This window comes from Falco biarmicus, chromosome 6, assembly GCF_023638135.1.
Source record: "Falco biarmicus isolate bFalBia1 chromosome 6, bFalBia1.pri, whole genome shotgun sequence".
Taxonomy (NCBI): domain Eukaryota; kingdom Metazoa; phylum Chordata; class Aves; order Falconiformes; family Falconidae; genus Falco; species Falco biarmicus.
The window spans coordinates 89,848,671-89,869,711 of record NC_079293.1 but is presented as its reverse complement, the minus strand read 5'-3'; the positions used below and the strand labels follow the sequence as shown (position 1 = coordinate 89,869,711).

General features: G+C 41.3%; 1 protein-coding gene across 13 annotated transcripts in view; it reads left to right on the top strand.

The window, feature by feature from the left end:
- Positions 1-21,041, top strand: part of EHBP1 (EH domain binding protein 1) — a 219,728-nt gene that overhangs the window by 55,899 nt on the left and 142,788 nt on the right. The gene's annotated exons all lie outside the window — the stretch shown is intronic.

Here is a 21,041-nt window from a genome sequence, read left to right as displayed (position 1 = left end):
GCTGCTTAACCTGGAGTTCCCTTGAAGAAAAACCTTCTTTTTGAAAATACGTTTAGTAAGACTGTGGTATCAAGACAGTGTGTTTCCCTCTCATTAATAGAGTATCGTTCTGGACTGTTTCTCGGTAATATGATTTAATTTTTATTTATGTTGTCTTTAAACAAAACAAAAAAAAAAGCTTTTCTACTGAGTCATAGTTGTACCACACAGCACTGAAGTATGGAAAAGCAATGGTATTTGCATATTACATTTTTTTGCCTTAAAATGCTGCTTTTTCTTTCTTGTCAGTATCAGAAATGGTTCGGATGTCTTGTGATGTAGTTTATTCTGATTGTCAGTGACTGAACATTTAAAAAGGCTGAAAGCAAAGTGCTTAATTTATACTTTATAAATGTCAAGTTTCTATTTTCATTTATGAGACTTATGAACAGACAAAACACAATTTAGGTACTGTTTCCTGGAGTTTCCTTTTCTTTCTCACTTAGTTTATTTTAATCAGGGAAGTCTCCATCACCAATTGTCACTGTACAAGTAGCTCTGGATAAAACAATGTCAGTGTATTTCTCAGCCAACCCCTCTGGGTATAGTTGGATTTCCTGTGACGTTGCAGCAGGTATTTTTTCAGAAGTTTATAGTGGGCATATAAACTTCATGTCCTGCCTTATAACACACTGCTTTATTTCACATGGCGTTGTGTGACACACAGAGGTGGCAGCAGTACATCTGCTGCATGCTGTTCCCGCGCTCTGCCTCGGATCTGCTCTGAGCCACAGCAATGCTGCAGGGTGGGAGGCTGCTGTGCCCCAAACGCAGCTCTGCGAAGCAGATGGAGATGGTTCCAGTATGTACCAGGGATGATCATCTGTTATGTGCAAACTTTCTCTATACAACCGCAGTTATGCCATTAGTTCATCCCGCTGGAACTGCCCAATAGTCATCGGTAGGTAGATGTTTATCTTCGGTTAGAGGATATATCAATATTATCATCAGAATAATACATGTAATAAATAGTTTTACTGAAAAAATGGAGAGCTAAAGCAGCTATAAACCCGGTTGCTTTCAGCCTCTCTCTCTCAAGATGATGCACTACTGCAAGCTGGAGATAGTGCCACAAAAATCTGGTCTGCAAATGTAGTCGAGGAGCTGGAGAAATTTTTTCTCCAGAGTAACAGCTCCACTTAGTGGTGGATGAAAATGTGTTCATCAGTTGGAGCAAATAACAGTGATCGATGCCCGGGTGACATTTCAGTGGACAAAACACCAGCTTGTTACAAACCGGGGAGGCAGGAGGGCCATCTCCTCCCTCCCTAAACTGTTGACGTTTACCCCTTTCAGGCTGAACATATGTTTTTTTTCTGGTTTTAAAGGAATTTATGTATCATCGAGCCTGACAAGGACAGGCCACCTTTGGGAAGTGTGGGGCATTTACAGTCTGTTGGAGGCTTTTCAGTTTTGTCCAAGTGTGTTCGCTGTCCTCAGAGTTTCCCTTCAGGAAGCGCTGCAGGTTTCCCTTCCTCCCTGGTTAGCCACACTCGGAACACAAAACACTCAAGCCTGAAAAGTTTATGGACGTTCTTTCATTATGAAGGAATCTGAATTCTGCTAAAAACATTTATTTTGAGCTTTCTTTAATGCTGTTACAAGTCAGTCTCCTAAATCATTCTGTAGTGCTTCAGTATGGCTGAGCAGAGATCAGCTAAAGGAGATTTTCAGCTGAAGTTTGATGTCTCTGCTGGCAGATGCTACCAAATCCAAAACAAGATTATTCTGGACTTTCAGAGGAATTTTTAAGTAGCCGTGAGGTGGTTTGTGCAAGATAACCATGCTGCAAATGAAAATGGAGTAAGATATTTGGGGGTTTTGGTTGTTTTTTTTTATTTTTCTTGGTTTGAGTTTGTGTTTTTTATGTTGTAGAGTTTTTTGTTCATTTGTGTTGTTTTTCATGTTGTAGAGTTTTTTGTTCGTTTGTGTTGTTTTTCATGTTGTAGAGTTTTTTGTTCGTTTGTGTTGTTTTTCAATATATCACAAATACATGTACTTTGTGATCCATCACCTTGGTTATTGTAGGATTTTTTTTCTAACTGTATTTTTAATGTCTTAGTCACTCTGTGTTTGTGTTCTAATAAGTGAACTTTTGTCATCTACTGTATGTTTAATCACAGATAATTTGATCATAATGCAGTTTCATTATATTTGAATGTTGATACACATTTTCCATCAGCCTCTTCCATGTCTTTACTTCCTTCACAGCTGCATTCTTTGTATATTTACTGCTAACTTTCGACAATCTGTTTATTTGATTATCTGTTTTTTCTTCGTGAGGCAGCTCTTGGGGCTGTCTGGTCTTCTGTGCTCTTCTGAAGAATAGTATCAGATGTTCAAATTGGCTGTTGCAAGTTGGAGAGCAAGAAATCCATAGCTAAGAATAAGACTTACCCATATGTAGAGGTAATAGGCTCTCAAAATCTTACAGACTGGCATTGATTTATTTTGCCTATTCAGTTTAGAGAACAGGGACTGGTTGCCTTACATTAAAAAATACAACCACTTCCTCTAGGAAGTGATTTTTCTCTCCCATTGCTCCTATGAGTAATTTGAATACGTGCTGTTTCCACATTTGTTCCTTTCACTGTCTGAGTGCCAACTTCCAGTGTTAATTTTTTCAGCATAAACTTGTGACTTCTCTTACAAATTGCTTTCTCGGGGTTTCTGGTGTACCAGTGCTCTACAAAGAGCCTCCGTGTGGCAAGAGACTCTATAGGTACTAGGGAAAACTCACAAACAGCGTTAATGTATCTGTCAAACTTTCTGCAGGGTTTCCGCGCTGTCCTGTTTATAGACAAGAGCACTGGATGTTTCTAAATACAGCTTTGTCCTTCAGAAGTGAAATATTTTTCAAGTGAAATGGCTGGTGCTGGGGGAATCGTTAAGCGTTAGTCAGCTTGAAATGAAGACTGCATCCCTGGAGGAGTTCGGCTCACCTGAAGTTTGGGCTATGTTTCATGACCTCTGCAGACTGTCTAGCTAATGGAAGAAGAAAGGGACAGGAGGGAAGAGTGGAGGTTTAAATGGGTTCAAATATGTTGGAGCTTTCACTGGCTTCTGTGTACAAGAGCTTTGTCTGAAATAAGGGTAGCTGAAGTGATGGAAAAATTGTCATTTTGCTTCCTAGCCTGCTCAAAGCACGGAAAAGAACATCCACTGAGGACAGACCATCACATCTGCCTGTTTGCTGGCAGCTTTGTAGACCTACCTACTACATTCTTAAATGAAATTGAAAAATCCATAGGATGTTTTCAGAGGGTAAAAATTTGGTCTATGAAACAATTTTTCCAGCTTTTTGTAGGAAATGCTTTTTGAGCCCAGATTTGTATCTCTAATAGCTAACAAATGGCCTACTAATATATTCCAAGGTTCACAGTAGGTTCCTCCATCGTCCCTCCTGTGCCTTGTGTTTCACCCTTCTCTACAGGTTATTCGCAGGGCGCCGGGCTGTGGTGAGTGAGCCCTTTCCGGTAGCGTCGATGCCATCAGGGCATGGGTAGCCATCGCTGTAGCCCTGATAGTATGCCATGTTCCTCTTTTTATGCGGCAGGCCCGTTAAAACGTGGCGTTTGCAAACAACAGAAGAGGACATTCCAGACATGCTAATTTGGCAGATGAATGGAGAAAAATGCCCCACCTGTCCCTGAAGCTTTGCTTGTAGGTTTAGCTAGGCTGGGGCTGGAGGCAGCCTCGCCTGACCTGTCCTGTTGCCTCAAGGCAGCATCATTCCAGGCAAACACTTATCTAAATCGTTTTTAAAAGCTTTTTAAGTTGGGGACCCTGCAGCACCTCCAGGCAGCCTGTTTCAGTGCTCCATTGTCCTTGCTGCTGGGAATCCTTGTGGCCTAGATCGCTGTTGGTACAGCTTAAGGCTGCTCTTGCTTGTCTTCGCAATTGCAGCTATGCAGGACAGGTTCTGCTTTCTCTGTGGCTGGAGGCTCCCTCCTTTCTTCTCACCTGTGACTGGTCAATCAACCACAGTAATGTGATCGTGCTTACACATGCATCTCATTTCCCTTGATTGCACTAGCAGATCATTAGCATTCTCTTTCAGAGGATGTATTTGTGCAAGCAAATGTTCAGAGTCCTGCTCTGCTCACGCTGTCCTTTGCTTTCAGGGGCTAGCAGCGCCCAGCTCTGCCTGCACCACCACCTGCCTGGTGAAGCGCTGCCCTGAGGCTGCAGGCTGTTCTCTACTGAGATCTTGGAAACTGAACTCACTTCTGCATCTAGCCTTTCAGGAGCCTTCCAAAACATTTTGATGACCATGTTAGACCACTGTTTTCTATTAGTGCCTTTTTGAATATTAAGGTAGTGAATGGTGAAGAAAACCATGCGAACTTTTCAAGTTTAACAGTGATTTGTGTCAGGTATACATCCCCCTGTGAGACACATGCATGCTTCCAGTCATTTTTTAATACGTTAACCATAAGGGTATTCTGATTGGTTTCTCCAGGAAAATATGTCCAACAAAGCTGCTGAAATGAGAAAAAAGGAGTTTAGAGTTTGCTGTTCATGGTAGCCTTCAGCAAACAGTTACTAAGAATAACAAGTTCAAGCTGAAGAATGAGATCTGACTTTTCCTTCTGTCTGTCACTTTTGTGTAACTTCAGGAACCCTAACCCAAAAAGAGTTCTGAACTGGCTTCTGCTCAAATGTGAGCAAAGCCTCAAAATGAACGAAACACTAGAAAAAGTTACAGAGCATTTGACATAATCTACTGTCATTTTATTGGTAGAAGTGAATTGTGTTGTGGTATGCCCCCCCTCTGAAATACTTTATCGTGGTTGCTTAGGATGATTTCTCATTTTGAATGCCCTAAAGCACGTTATATCACTCACAGGCTTGGAGAGATTATTCCTCTCTCCTAAAATGCCCATCTGTTCTTTTTAGCCATGACAACACAAATAAAAGTGATAATAATGTGAAAGTAATGGGAAAGGTGGATGTGATACAGAAATGAATTTGCTTCTGGTCTTAAAGGTGACCAGTTTTAAAGGTGATACAAACATATAAGGTATTAGCAAGAGGTTAAGTTTTCATCAGATACAGCTTTTTTCCAAATGAGCCTTTCAACAAATAGCTCATTGGAATTTCAGCAGTAATTAGCCCAGAATTCTGGTAAAATCAGACTCTTACACTGGGTGTTTAAACCTCTCCTAGCACAGCACTGCTGTGACACTAGCTTGGCAAGAGCAAGTTTCGCTTGACATCAGAATGCAGGCCCAAGTGTAGATGTGAAATCTTCCCACTTTTTTTCTGGAAATAACTGTTGGGAGGCAAATGCCAGCATAGTCTAGTGAATTGAAATTCTGAGTACTGTCAACACTGTTTGCAGAAAGAACCTGGGGAAAAAGACTGGCATATGGAGTAAGATGATTCTTTATTTGCTAATCAGCTGCCATACCAGAATTTATTACAAAATCTTGGCTATCTCTAACAGTGCATCTTTGTAGCGTGTGGGAGCTTAAGTTTAATTTGGCTGTTTGCTTTATTTAAGACAAAGTAATCAAAAAAGCTCGATCGTTAGTTTTGTATTTTCTGCTTGAAGTAAATTTTTGCTTAAAATAAGCACTGACCAGGTTAGTCTTTTTCTGAATTAAATGCCTGCATTTAATACATTTAGAATAGGAAGCTCATAGTTCAGGCATGCTTTCCTGGTCCTTTAATTCCCCTGTCATGTTCTGCTGTATGTGATTATGTGAACTGTGACTGTCTGTCTGTGTAAATTAGGCTGGGTATTCTGGTCTAGATATAGCTGGGAATTAAATGCTGCTTTGTCAGCCGTCTCACTCTTGCTCTGCTTTAAATGTAATACAGAATCAGAGAACTTGTTTTACTTTTAGTTTTTGCTTACATTAAATATTTAGCACTTTGTTCTAGTTGAGAAATCTCTGAGATTAGTTTTTTGGAGCAAAACTAGCAGAAATTGTAGTCTTGATTGGCTGCTCTGGCTCTGAAGAAGACAGGGTAGGAAATCTTTCTAGGAGGCCTGATCCTGTGTTTTTTCAGGAATGTTTTTTCAAATGTCATTTCTTTGTGTGCACCACAATGGCATTTCTGTGCAATTTTCACCAGTGGAACATGACCAGAGGCAGGGTCTGTGCTCCTGTAAGGAGCCAGAGGGGGGCCTGTGCGTGGAGTGGATGGCCCTGGTGTAGCGTGGCTGAGTCTCCCGTCTGTGCGCACCAGCCCTGCGGGGTCGCTTCAACACCCCCCTCTGATGAGGCACCATCTCTGACAATTAGAGCAGGTAATGGAAGTGGATTGCACACTTGGGCTCTGCTGGAGAAGTTTTATGCGAAATGCTGTAGGACAAGTAAATTACCACCTGTATTGGGGGTGTTAGGTGAGCGAGGCACAAAAGGCGGGGGGGTTAGGGGTGTTTTCCCCTCCGTATGGCACAGCACGCAGAGAGGAGGCAGCAGCGGTCCTGGGCCTGCTTTGAGGTAGGCATCGTGAGGGCAAGCGCTGTGTAAGCTTTTCTGAGCAGCTGTATCGATTCCTTGATGTTTTGACCCGTGGCCACCCCTGCATCCCTGAGCAAAGCCTGCTGGTTGCTGCAGGCGGTGTTCGCTCGTGCCGTGCTGCTGTCTGTGACGGGCACGGTACTTCCGACCACGACAAGATTGTGCCCAGATCACCTGAAATTAGGGCCACCACTAATCCTTTGTATCATTAGTATGTAATAATCTATTAAACCAGAGCTATGAGATGACAAAAGTCTTATCTAAATGAGAATTGTAGATGAATTGTTGAAAGAACTGTTAATATCTAATTAACTTTTTACACTTCTAATACCTGATTTATCTTGAATCAGTAAAATAGAGTATGAAATGTGAGTCCATCCAACTCTACTGTAGTTTTTAAAAAATAGTTATGAAAATCTTCTTTTGTTGTGTGATCTTTATCTCCCAAATGAAATGCAGTGCCCAAACTGTCCTTTAAATAATGTTGTTTCTGATGCTGTGTTAATAACTGCACTAAGTGGATCTGTATCAAATACAATTTGGCAGATGATACGGCAGTTTTGAAAATTGTATTACAGCATTTCAGTTTAAAATTTTCTAAAAAAGGAGACATTTTTTGATGTTTAGGCTACAATTATGCGAGGGGGGTCTCACAAATGGGAGATGGAGACAGGCGGCTGCTTGGCGTCGGGCAGAACAGCCGGGCTATTAGCCTGTAGCTCTGTAAGCTCAGTAAGTGTGGTACACCGTAACATTTACAACGGAATGAGTTTGATGGCATATAATTTATATGGTTATTATTGATTCACAGGAGTAAAGTACAACTGTTTTGTAAATTGCTGGAACCATTTTGTTTAGGTTTTGGGGGGAGGTTATATCCTGCCAGAAGAACGTGTCCCCTATAGATAGATGAGTGTACCGTGCAAGGCAGCGGATCAGAGTTGCTATCAGTGGTGTTCTTTGCCAGCTGGAGGGAGGAAGCTGATAAACAAGGCAGACAGCTTTGGAAACTAACCCCTAATACTACATTAGGCATGTTTAAAACCAGCAGTGTGTTTCAGCCACTCTTAGCATATGTTTATTCATAGAAAATCAGCAGTAAAATATACTTGCCAGCGCACACAAGAGACAGAGTCTGCATGAGGTCGTTTCTCTTTCAGACATCAAATACAGAAGAGTGTCTTGGTAATTGTTTTACAGTGGGGTTCTAATCATACTCTAGGCATAAGCTGAGCCAAGCAACTTGCCTTTTAATAGAAAAGTATTTGCTGTTAAGCTTTTTCAGCTTGGCACTTTTTTTTTTTTTTTTAGTTTTCTATGTCTGAGTGTTTTTACATTTACATACAGTCACGGATATGTGTTTGCTCTTGATGCAGTTCAGAATATCATTATGTAAAATGCCAGTGTCCGGGGCAATGTTATGATGGATAAATCTCATTTTTTGGCCCGGTAGCTGTACAGTATTAAACCAGCATATGTTGCAGCCATGTAGTACAAAGTATTCGGTGTGGAAAATGGCAAAAATGGCAATGCATTTAATGAAATATATTTTTGACGTAAGTCACCTTCAAAGGCAGATAATCTGGGAGTCCAATTGAAAATGTTGGTTGATTTGAGATAATACCTTGCAATTGCATGTGCTCAAGGTACAGAAATATGTGTCAGAAAAGAAATAAAATATTCATTATTGTGTAAAATGTAGCTCTACATTAAGTAACTGGATAGGATTGTACACGCAAGCAGTTGTAATTTAACTCAGAGCATATTATTGAAATACAGCGGCCACCAGCAGAACAGTAGCCAGCTGACAGTAAAATAAGAGTTCTGGCTTCCTGAAAACCTTTGTTATTAGGAAAACCAGCTGGCAGTGTAATAGCACCGAGTGTTATTGCCTTCAGCCTCTTATCTTTGGTTGTTAGCTGTCTTAATAGAGTTTATATAATGGAAATTAATTGACCTCCATAACTTAATCAATGCCACTTCATTCAGGTTTTTTCCCTCCCAGCATATTCTTCATTCTGAATTGATACTGCACCGGTATATTGTTTTTTTCATCTGAAGTTTCTCCTTTCTCGTTGTTTCGCATTATCTATTTATGGGCCAAATTGCTTCTTCAGTCTTGACAGGCAGCATAAATGAACTTTTTCTGGTTTAGCTGAGGTGTGGTGGCACCCTGAGCCTGGACTGGAAAGACTGTGTGAATAAAATGGCATTGAATAAAGTGCCATAAAATGACATCTTGCAGCTGTTCAGTATTTTCTGTGGTTCCCCATGCTGGCATAAATATAAGATTAAACTGAATTTCTGCCACATTTGTGACCTGTACAGTTACAACCCTGAGCTCAGGTTGCTGTTCTGAGCACAGTGGTCTGTACTCAACCAGCGTTTCTTGCATTTTCCAGTGGCCTGAAAAACAAAATGTAATAATATACCAAACATGACTAATTTAAAGCCTGAAGACGATACAGTTGTGTGTTATGTTGTGTTGTTAAATAGTACAGTTTCTGCTTCTAGTGTGTTTGCTGTAGACCAGAACTGGGGACAAACCAGACTGTCCGTACTGGAAGCATAGCAGGTTGGCAGAATGCTAGGCTGAGCATGATGAATGCCAGGCTCTCTAAGTTTTTGTTTAGGTTTTGTGTTTTGGTTTTTTTTAATACCCTGTGCTGCATAGCCTGAAATAGGAAACTGCCGGGTCTGACTATGGGGACTGTACCTGATAAAAATAAATATGCATGCTAGTTTTCAGAGATTTTTCTTTAGACTCTCAATTTTTGCATATAGTTTTCATGATTTATACCATAAGAGCATTTTGCTTAGCAAGGGATAAGATGTGGGAAACTCTCTAAAGCTTCGCTCCCTAAAGCAAAACAATTTCATGAAACAGTCCCCTGTCACGGGAAGGCACAGCACAAAAATCAAACCACATGTGCACAATATTTACTAAGTGGTGTTGAAAATTGCATGAAGAACTATCTCTCTTAATTTTGTTTGTAAAGTAGATCCCTGAAACGGAAATGAATTGCATTTGCATTTTTTCTAATGAAGAGTGAGAAGTTATTTGCAATGAGTTTTGTTAGTGCTTTCGATGTTTTAAGTGCTAAATAAATTCAGAGAAGAATACAAAAAGAACGTAGAAATCAACTGCCTTAAAAATCTGTCTGTTCCCTACCTCTGGCTTGTTTGGGTTTGGTTTGGTTTTTTCCCAACCCTGCTATTCTGGTTTTCTCAGCCCTTTCATACATCTTTCCCTGCGAGTGCGAAGCGCAAGGCACAAGAGGTGGCTGGTGCTGCTGCACAAGGAACCGCTGTCTGCCATGGGGGAGTGAGACCAAGGGGGACCATGTGGCCAGGCGGCGTGGGTGGCAGCAGGGACCGGAGAGAGCAAACGGACTGTAGCTGGGGAGAAGTAGAACAGGAGTGAGGGAAATGCCCTGGCAGATGTAGCTCCAGCAAGTGCTCAGACCCTCAGCGGTGGAGGCGTAGGGTGTTTGCTTCCAGGAGCAGCCACGGGAAGGAGCATGATGGCTTAGGGGGGATTCTCTCTGTGTATTTGTCAGTGAAAGGACAAAATGGACTATTTGGAAAATAACCCTAAAAATCTGTCAGCAAAGAATTAGTATGAAGTTTATGTGCTTGTTGTTCCATGAATCATCTGTATAAATCTTCCCCATAATTAGTTTTAATTCATATTATATAACTTTAATTATATATTATAACCAAGGAAACTCATTTATTAGGAAGGATTTGAGGTATTAAATAAATAGATTGCATAAATAAATAACTAGTATGGACGCTGTTGAGGAAGGGTATTATCTCAAAGGACATTTGGCATCTGTTGAACAATTTGGGTGTTTCACCTCAACTTGGTGAAATAGTTTTGGCTTTGCTGCAGCCAGCTCCATCAGTACCTCTGCATCCTTTCTCTGCGGTCTCCCCTTCGGATGAAGCAGCCCTCTGCTGCTTTATGGAAACAAAGCTCTTCATCTTGCTTTTTGATTTCTGTAACTCTTATAATAATTCGCAATCTTTGTGAAGTAGCTTAGTATCTTTTCAGTTTGGTTCCTGGTAATGTCTTAATTCTTTTTTTTTCCCTACCTCTTGCTCTAGTTCAGTCTTTGGCAGTTTGTGTGCAGGTTTTCTGTGAAGCGTCTGTACTGCAGAATCGGGAATTTTGCTGACCTACCTATGTGAGCAAGTGTAAGTGGGGGAACATGGGGAAGCTTGAAGTCAGCTGTGAGTGAGAGCATGGGGTATGTCATGGGCAGACTTCTTTCTGCATTACAAATTCCAATTGTCTTTGGTCCACCACACACGAGTGTTGCTTTGCAGCTGATGAAAATTCATTATTGGTCTTCACACGTGTGCGTTGGAACTGTCTGCTTCCCCCGAGTAGCGGTGGTAGGCATCCCAATTACGAGTGGCTGCCTGAGGTGACAGGTTGTGTAGACAGACCATGTGTGGGAACAGTGCTCCTAGTTTTTTGGAAGACGGGAACAATCTTGGAAGAATTTGGATTACATTTGCCTTGAGCATTTCTTGAGCATGGATGTTTCTTTTTTGTTACCACAGGAAAAATATGGTTGAAGTTATGTTCTTAAAAAGTCAGCTGTTGTGCTGGTGTGGTCACGGCTGTTCAGTGTGTTGTGCTTTGGAGCCAAACCCTTTCAGAAATGAAGATAATTGTGTCTGTCTTCATCAATGACGTTAGAATCACATTTTCTTGATGTTTTCCTTGCAAGTGCAAGCTGGAAGGTGTTATTCTAAGTGACAGCTGAGTTTCTGGAAGTGATGGTTGGATGGCCATGAGCTGGTGAGACACAGCCAGGTAATCTTCAGTCTCATCCCCACCGAGCAAAACTCTTCTGTGTCCCATGGCATGTGTAGAATGTTTTTCCTACAGTTGCAAAGTTGCCACAGTTTTCAGAAAGGCGCTGTTCTCTTTCATTGCGAAATTCTGCCTCGGGGCACTGGAAGAGTGGGGTTTGGGTTGGGGTTGGTTGGTTGGTTTTCACCTGCCAGGCAGAGGTGATGTGGAGTTATGGGCTGTGGTTGAGAGGTGATAGTATATGGATTAGAAGAAAACGGTTAAATATGAAATGAGTTTTGGCTATGAAGTATTTCATCTGGAAAGGCCGATTGTTTGGGTCAGATTGAACGCTTGTGCCAAAGAACAATCTATGGAGTCATCTTCAAATCACTGAGTAATGCTGAAGATACTCATCATGATCGTTGCAGGGAAGAGCTCTCACATTGTCTTCGAGTTCAGTATGAGCATAGATTAACAAGTAATCTGTAACTCATTTTGATTTGAAACTGGGTCTGGTGGTACAAGTAGTTGTATTTATTCTCCCCATCTGTGGAACTCCCGCCTCGCAGCACCCGTCTTGTCCCCTTGCTAGTTGGGAGGCTTTTCAGAGGTGGTCAAGGCTGTTCCTAACTTGTCCTCTGGTACACAGTGATGAGTAGCAAAGCACACAACAGCCGAAACAAGCCTGGAGCCAGACCCGTAGGGTGAGGGACGGGACGTGTGCGGTGCGGTGATGCTGGCGGTTAGGCTGAGCCCTTGGCGTTTGAAAGGAAGGAAATGCGATCGTGTGGGATCAGCATCTGAATTTTCCTGAAAGCCTTAAATGATGGCAGAGTTTAATCCTCCCTGTATAGTGTGTCCTGGTGAAACCTCTTGCAGAACACTGCATAACGCTGGTGGTGTGCTGCAACCACTTGATGGCACCCTTTGATTTGGTACATACCTCATTAGCTGTAGCATAGTGCAGTGTAGCTGTAGTATTTGTAATGGAATAACACGTAACAACTAAAGACTGCAAGGTATCTGGTTAATGTAGAGATGAAATGAATGAAACAGCAAGGCTAAGCTTTCCTGACCCTTCATGAGAGAATAGATGAAAAAAGGAAGAATAAGCTATTGTGCCGAAGGGAGATGATGAAATTCAAGATCCACACACATAATCTCTGGCTCAGCCTCTGAAATGTTAATCCCTGGGTAGAATTATTTGAGCTGTAGATTGCAATTTATCATCAAAATGGCACTGTGTCAAACAATACTTCTTGTATGTGTGATGTTTAGAACTATCCAATTTTAATATAAAATGGTTCACAGAGGACTGTCTAACATTTAAGTAGCAACTCGTTAAGCTCAGGATGTTTTTGCTCGTTTCTGTAGACCCATGGTAATCGTGTAGAGTTATATTCCACAAATCGCTCTTCGGGTCTTTTACTAGCCATATAGTATGTTTCAGGGAGTGATCTGTTTTGATCTGAGCAGTGACAGGTGGTGGGACTGCTTGATAATAATTGTAACACGAAGTGGTCCAGGACGTTTATTTTGAGGTGCTTCGTTGATGTTTGCAATGAAAAAATCTGCCAGAAATTTGCTGATAGCTTAAAAATCCCCAGGGTTTGAGATTAATGTTTTGCCAAGATGTGAGAACAATTATTTTGAGGTTACAAAAAATATTTTCTCACTATGTTTTACAAGCTGGAACGCCCTTCAGGTTATTCTTTGCTTGCTTTTAAAGTATGCCAGTAGAGGGAGTAGAAAAATTATCATCCCTGTAAGGATAAAATGTTCTGCATGAAAATTCAGCCCTTGCTGCTTTAGAAATCGTAGTATTTCATACTGTAGTCTGTTACTGGAAGTAAAAGATCAAGTACCTTTAGAAAATGGAATTAGGAAAAGCTAAACACAGCCCAGATAGTTTCTGAAATGTAGGAATGTGCAAAACGGCATAGTTATTAGAGAATATATTTAAATCTAAAGATATATTTAGAAATATGGATTATACTACTCCCCCCCCCCCGTACTTACGGCTTATTTGAAAATCACCATGTATTTTATTGTTACAGCAGAACGGAACATGTTTTAGCGCATGCTAATGAATTCATTTCTCTGCATTTATTTCTAAAAGTGGCCTCTATATAAATGTACAATTAAATTGTGTAAGGCTTTTGCAAATACAAAAATACTTAAAACCGGGGGGGGCTGTTGCAAGCCTCACATTCTTTGCTTGGGAAAGGTGAGCGGCTGCAGGAGGTGAGGGGAGGAGGCGCAGGGTAAACGTGCCAGCCTGGCAAATGCATAATTCCTCTGTAAAAGTTGTTTCAGAAAGCGCTGAGATTTGGAGCGGAAATTATTTGGTGATCTTCCCATGTTTCAAAAGTCTCGTTCAGCGTGCTGGTAATTAAAATTTCCTCTAAAAATGCGCCAGTATCAACAAGAGATTTTGAAAGTCTTTGGCATGTTTGTTAGCAGGTATATTCGGGGCGTTTGGAATCGCAGGCCTGACTGAGCAGCCATGATGGCTGGGAACTGAACTATGAAGGAGACATTTGTCTTGGAGTGGGACCTTTCGTGTTAATCCTTCCAACCTTTATATTGTAGCATTTCGTGATGGTATTTAGTCAACGAATAACTTGTATTGTGCACTTGTGATCCCTCTCCATCAGAAATGACTGACTCTGGAATAAATATCACTGTTAGATAAGAATTATTATTTTATTTTATATTTTTCCTGCACTGTGGCCTTTTTTCCTTGGAGGCTGGCGCCTTAGTAGCACATGTAGTTTCTCGATTAATATTTATAAGTGGATACTCAGGAGATGAACATGATTACATTGAGCGTAGCTGTTTATTTGGGCATGCAGTTGTTTTCTGTGCACCCTAGATAAACATGTTATCAAGAGTATAAGTAAGCACAGATATTCATGTCTTAAAATTGCACATACCAGTGAAGCTTCGCTGCTGTCTGCCCAGCTCAAACACACTAGGCACAGAGTATATAAGCACCATCACCGGAGTTTTCCTGCTTTAGAAAAGGTATTTTTCTCCTCTGACTGCCTTTTGCATGTCTCTGTGGTGTGAGCTGCTACATGAGATTGCTATTTCTGCCTTTTGCTGCTGCATCAGCCTTCGTATATTAGCTGCTTGGGCTTGCTTTTGCTTTCTTGCTGATGTTCTGCCTCCTTGTTTGCTCTCTATGTTACACTGAAAACAGGCATGCTTTCAGAAAATGGGTGTTGGACAAAATTACACAAAGGCATATTTTGAGCTGTAGCATCTATTTGTATTGGATGGTCAAAGTTTTTGCAACTTAAAACCAGCCTTCCCTTAGTTGAGTCAATGGTTGTGGGGTTTTTTTGGTTAAAAATATATTCAAAACTACTGCAAGTTTACTAGAATCAAGAAAGTTATGTTTCATTCTCTCACGCTGCTATGAAAGAGAAAACTTGTGTTTGGTAAATGGGGAGTTCAAATTTGTTTTGGTAGTAGCCTTTATACCAGGTCAGGTACTTTGAGCCCTGAATTACATATGAATTTAAGCATCAGATTTGATCAACTCAGTAACACTGAGGTATTCAAGTGTTTGATTAAACTTCCATTACATATGAGACACTTGATTAAGATTCTTGTGTCCTGTTTTGGAGCATGGTGGTAATTAAACGTAAAATCTGTCTTTAAACCAGAAATTGTACAGAAGCAAGTCACAACAAATCTTGATAGTGTTGTTCTGCATTCTGGCTGGAAATGGTATGAAGTCGTCTGTTACAGAACAGCTTTTAAATGTGTCCGGGATGTGTACGTGGATTTAACTGTCAAGCTTTAGAAAATATTTTCTTCTAAGTAAAGGTTTTGAATTGCTGTATATAAAAGGAACAAATGATTTTTTTAACATCTTGTCTCCAAAATTTTATAAAGTAGCTCTACTGTATTTTAGAGCTGCAAATATCAGAAGAAAAAATACATGTTTGTGTACAGTGCCTGTGGATTTTTTATTGAAGCGAAGCTAATGGCTGTCAAGAAAACTTTGTTCTGAGCTTACTGTGATTATCTGGCTTCTATATTTCTTTATAAGGAGTGCGCTAAAAATAAATAGTGGTAATCAGTCTCTGTTATTATTTTAACTTGGAGTTTATCTTTCAAAGTAAACCCAAGTTGAAGTGCCTGATTGAATTTTGACTTGACTTCAAACCCGAACAGATTTTTGTTGTGCACATTCTGAGCTCCTGCATTCCCAAGCTGACTGCGTGTAAGGCGTCATGGAGAATTGTAGTATTTGCTGTTGAACCTGGAGAGACAATAATAATTACTACATTGAAGCTTGTTTTCTGTGTAGTTGAAGCACAAGAGTGTACCCTTGATTTTGTTTAGGATAGATCTGGATTAATGCTGGTTTACAATTATTACTCACAGGGCATTATCATTTCAGATCTGTGCATCTACTTTTAAGGTACGCCAATTGCTGTAATTAATTAAAGTGCTGCAGATGCTGCTGGTTAAGCCAATTTAAAGAACAGAGCGTGAATTTCCAGTTATGTGAGCTAGATAATGATAATGCCTTAACGTGGTAGTCGCTCTTGTGAGCCAATTACCGCTCTGGATAGCTGAAGCAGGTCTGTGGTTCACTCTCGCTGCCTTCGTCAGTTCTGAGAATACACGTCTCCTTTTTATGCCTTTTACTGCTGAGTAATCTTAGTTTTTCCTCCCTCGTTGTGGGGTGGTCCGACTGACAGCTTTTACTCTTAATAAGCTTAGAGGTAATAATCCAAGTCCTGTAGGTCACATGTACAATGTGCCTTTTAGTTTCATTTTTCCTGCTTTAGCTTTGCCAAAACATCAGGCGCCGCATATTATTAAATGAGTGCTATTGCTAACTACCTGGGACTGAAGCACTACTTTCCGATAATTGATTAATGCAGATGTCTCGTTAAGTGTTTTTTGCGTAACAATAATTATGAGGTTAAGTCTGCTTACATTTGGGGTTTCTGTTTTGGTGGTGTTTTGTTTGGTTTTTTTTTTCCCTTTTGCTTTTATAGTGGAATATCTTTAAGTATGGATGGATCAAATATTAAGTTAATTAACATTGAATTTTTTTTCAATTCTGTAAGTTAGGTTAACTTCACAGCCAAGAGGTAGAGAAGAAAATATTTTCATTAGAGAGACTCTGTTTCTTAACGTATTCTTGTATTTGTTTTAGATGGCAACACGATATGTTAATAAATAAACCATTAGCACCGTCTTTGCTTTTTGTACATATGTGAACTTGTCTCTAGGGGAGCTTTAGAAATGTTGACAGTACTTGTGCCTGTAACACTCCAGTAACGTTCCTGATGTGGCTGGATTGTGGAGAATAACGTATTTTAAAAGAATATATGGAAACTGATTATTTGAAGCTGGTACTTTGTAACACTTACTTTTGTGAATTATAATTTGTGCAAGCCGAATAATAATATATGCAGGTAATGAAAGTAAACCACATAATACATGACATACTTGCCGTTTGACTAGCCAATGCCCAATTTCAGGTTTCAGACTTAGATTAGGGAGACTCTGTGCCATGAAAGATTTCTGTATCGTTGGAGTCCAGCTGTACCGCTGTCTCACGTATATCTGGGCAGGGCTAATAGCGCACTAATAACCTCAGGAGTGGTAGCCCCTTAGGACCGTGGAGTGACTCAACCCAAAGAAAATGAGTGCAGCTGAGTTCACATGCAAAATGGGGAGAGAGTGGAATTTTCCTAGAATCAGAGGAGAGAGAACAGGTTTTCATCCTGGATCTGTAAACATATAGCCTTAATGACTTAGGGGCACTCGGGGCGCCTGGGGTAGGTGTGTGGAGAACGGGCCCTGGCGAGGAACAGGGGAACATTGTTTTGTAGTGGTTGAAGCTTGGGCCGGGATAGAGGGGGGAGGGGGAAAGCGGCTGCAGAGGGGAAAGAGCCCATAACTTCCAAGAGGGAGTGGAAGAAAACAGAGCACACTACTTAGAAGTCTCTGGCCTCATTCCAGAGCATGGAAATAAAGACAAGAAGGTGCGTGTGAGCATTTATCACTTTGTCCTTTTGTGTGTTCTTATGTGACCTGCAGCAAAGAAAAAATCTGTTGGGGGATCCTTAAAATAAAAGTTTTTGTTTCACTTCAACCATCCCCTATCTGCAAGGACAGGGAGCTGAATTCACGCTGGCTGGAACAGGAAGAGTAAAATCTCCATAAAATACTGCCTGAAAACGCAGGCACGTGGGATGGCCGAGCCATTCTCAGTTGGGCTCTGCCACAACAGGTGGCTCCTTGCTCCGTCCTCTTCACTCCCCGCTTTGCACTGCAGCCCCTTCAGTGCATGATGCTGGTGCCCGCCTGGCCCTTGGAGAGCTCATTCGTCTCCCTGACCCAACCGACAACATTGTGGGCTTTTTTTCTGGATGAGTTTTCTGCTGGTTTAGTGAGAGGGACTGGTGGTGAAAGAAGAGCCGGCAAAGCACCCAGGCTGGTGCAAGGCAGGAGCGTGTGGCTGGAAAAGTGGGATGCAGGTAGGAGGTGGGTCAGGAGTCAGAGGTTATCTGATCGGCTCCAGCACCAGGTGGTTGTTGTTATCTTGCACCTCTGCCCTAGACGAGGGTGGGGAGGAGAAATGGGTGTTTCTAGGTGCCCTTGTGCTTCTCGTGCCCTGCAGGACTCACCCCTCGTGCCACAGCACGGCTGCTTCAGGTGGGCCTGGTTGCCTTCGGGGGCCCTTCCTTGTCCTACCTGCAGCATATCGGCTCTAGAGCGACCTTCCTCCAGACAGGTCTTGGGCACTTCAGATGGCTGTCAGCTAACAACCGTGCTCCTTCATGGGGAGCAGAGACCTGCTACTCGGAGACCCTGTGGTAGCCTGCTTGGATCGAAACAAGCTTCCCGTCTTCTCCTCTCCTGCTGTCCTCCCATCCAGCGCTGCGGTAGTTCAGGGGCACCTGCTGTGCAGAGCGGTAGCCATCCTTTCTAAAGCCAGCTTGCATAGTTTCCCTTGGTTTGGGCAGTTTTCAGCTTCATGTTATGGTAGGACTCTCTCTCCTTGGTAGTAAAATGGAAACCCTGAGTTCATGGTTTGGTTTTGGTGATGTTTAAGAAATACATGGACTAGACTTATTTTTGTGATGCAGAGATGTTAGTGGAGGTTTTGTTAAGGTACAATACCATTGATCTTTGGAAGTTTAGGAAAGAATGAAACTGCGTTGCCTGGATCAGATTTGTGGCTTAGAAGTTGTGATGGCCAGACCTCCTCCTCGCTCGAGTAAGAGCTGCACTTACCGCTGTGTAGCTACACTAAAAATAAATCCCCTCTTGCAAAAGTATGCATAATACTCTGCATGTGTGTGTGTGTGTGTGTGCGTGGACGTTTGTTTTCATGTGCTGTAAACCCTGAGATAGAATCTCATGTTTTATAAGGGCTGATAATTTGTTCCTGGATTTAACAAGGTGCTTAATCGTATGGCTTTCTTTAACTTGATTTAATTACAAGTAGATCGTATGCTTGAAGTTAGGCTTGCACTTAAATATCTTCCTGAAGTGCATCCTTTTTGGTGTTGCTATATCACTGTGTTTAATGGACATGGAGGATTTATGGGCCTTATAGGTGAGCATTTACACACGGGTTATCCTGTGATAGCTGGAGTCAGTAGCACCAGATCATGGCCAAAACTGTTATGACTGACTGTAAGTTTCCATAAGACTTGTCCAATACATCTTCATTTTCATTATATTTTTCACGCAATAGGAGAAGAATGCTGTAGTTATGATTTGCTGCCTGTCCTACTTAGTTTTGCAGTCTTTTTTTGGATAAGTTTTATAATGCAAGTTATGCTTACAGAAACCAAATTGTGGGGCAGAATTTGAAAATTCCTTTTTATTATGTTAAATATGCAGCCCTGATTGCTGTTTGTTAAGACAACAGCACATTGCTTTGAGACATAATGCTCTTACTGCCCAGTACTTGGTGAGAAGAAAGGGATGGAAAAAAAAAAAAAGGTGTATCAAGTTTTTTTGCAATTAAAAATCTGGAAAAACTTGTTTAAGAAAATGTTAGCCCAAGATCATGCATCTATTGTCAGTATAATACGCAGCCCTGAACACAACTCTTTTTATCAACAGTACAGTGTTTCATATTTAATCAACATAAAATGAAGTGCTTCCCTCACATGAATGTAACACAGATCAAGTCTCAGCCAAAGCAAATAAAAGAATGAATGCTTTGTTAATCATCCATAACTAATTTGTGCATACACAGAAAAAATGAAATCTGTTTTTGACAAGAGCTTTTTTCATAGAAGCAGCAAGGAAGAATTGAACATGTAATGTGCATTAGTAATAGTGAATAGCTATGGGGAGATCTGAGATGTTTGCCTGGGACGACTTCTATTTCTTGATAGTAACAGCATTTAATAGAAACCCAAGATAAGAGACAGGAGGGGTTTTTAAGTTTTTTGTCAAAATGTAAGACGACAAACCTGTGCTGAAGCAGACATGGATGGATTCTTGTATGCCTTGCCATACATTCGTAAGTATTGCAGGGAGCTGCCACATATCTTGGTGACAAACTCAGCTAATAGATAGTACACAGTGAAGAAAATGTTAAATGCATTGCTTCTTTGCACAGGCAATATGATTGTGTTGCTCTAGTGACAGTGTGGTTCTGGTTGATGGGGCAGCTTCATTACAAGCCCCTGTTTTCAGGCTATTGCAGCTTTAAAAAAAAAATATCACCCGTTCGACTGAAATTTTTTATGCTTGTCAGCCTTGAGGTGAATTTTACTTTAAGTGCAAAGTTAGTAGAAACCCATTTAGCCGTTTCCCTGCTTGGAACAAATTTGGAGGTATGGATGGGCTTTTAAAAAGTTGAAGTTTATGTTTATTGCAGAGCTGCATTCTGGAATGCCACGTGTTTATCCTTGCTGTTAAGATGTAATTATGTTGTTTATAAAAATATGTAACTGCACCTGCACCATAGACTATTCCCATTTCTGTGTGTGCCTAGGGTGTGACAGCTGGGATGTTGTACATGCGTGAGCATGCCCCTATTCTAGCTTCACACAGATCTTAATTTTCAGCTACCTCCCTTTTACCCAAGCTATGTACCTACCATTTGCCCCCTGCTTCTTCCCGCATGCATCAGATTCAAATGCCCGTCAGTGGTACAGCATCAGCTAGATCCATAGATCCAGTATTTTTTTCCTCCCTTTGCTCTGTAGGGGGGAGTGCTGCACACAGGAGCCATCCCTTGCAAACCACGCTGCTCTTAAATAACAGCCTGGAGTAGATTTGCATATTAAAGTTGTCTCACTGAGGTTTTGTCCCTGATAATGAGCTGCAGGTTTGGATGAAAGAAATAGTAGTAATGTGGCACAGGCGAAGATCTGTATGTTTGTATGAAGACACTTTCTTGAAGAGCCAGCTCTTCCAAGCTGTAAGAGTTACGGTGGTCTTGCAGCATGTCCTCTAGGCTGGTAGCTGGGAAGTACAGTGGGAAGGAAGGAGGGGGAGATGGAAGAGCACCAGCAAGGCCAGTAATTTCTCTGTGCTTTGGGGGACTTCTCCAGCTGTGTTATATCCTCTTGGCATCACGTATTTCCGTGGTTTTGGCATGTGCCTAAAGTGAAGTTGTGAGCAAGAGGGAAGAGAATAAAAAAAGCACAGTCATTAATTCAATAATGGAGATACATTGCTGCTCCAATAATAACCAAAATGTTAACTTC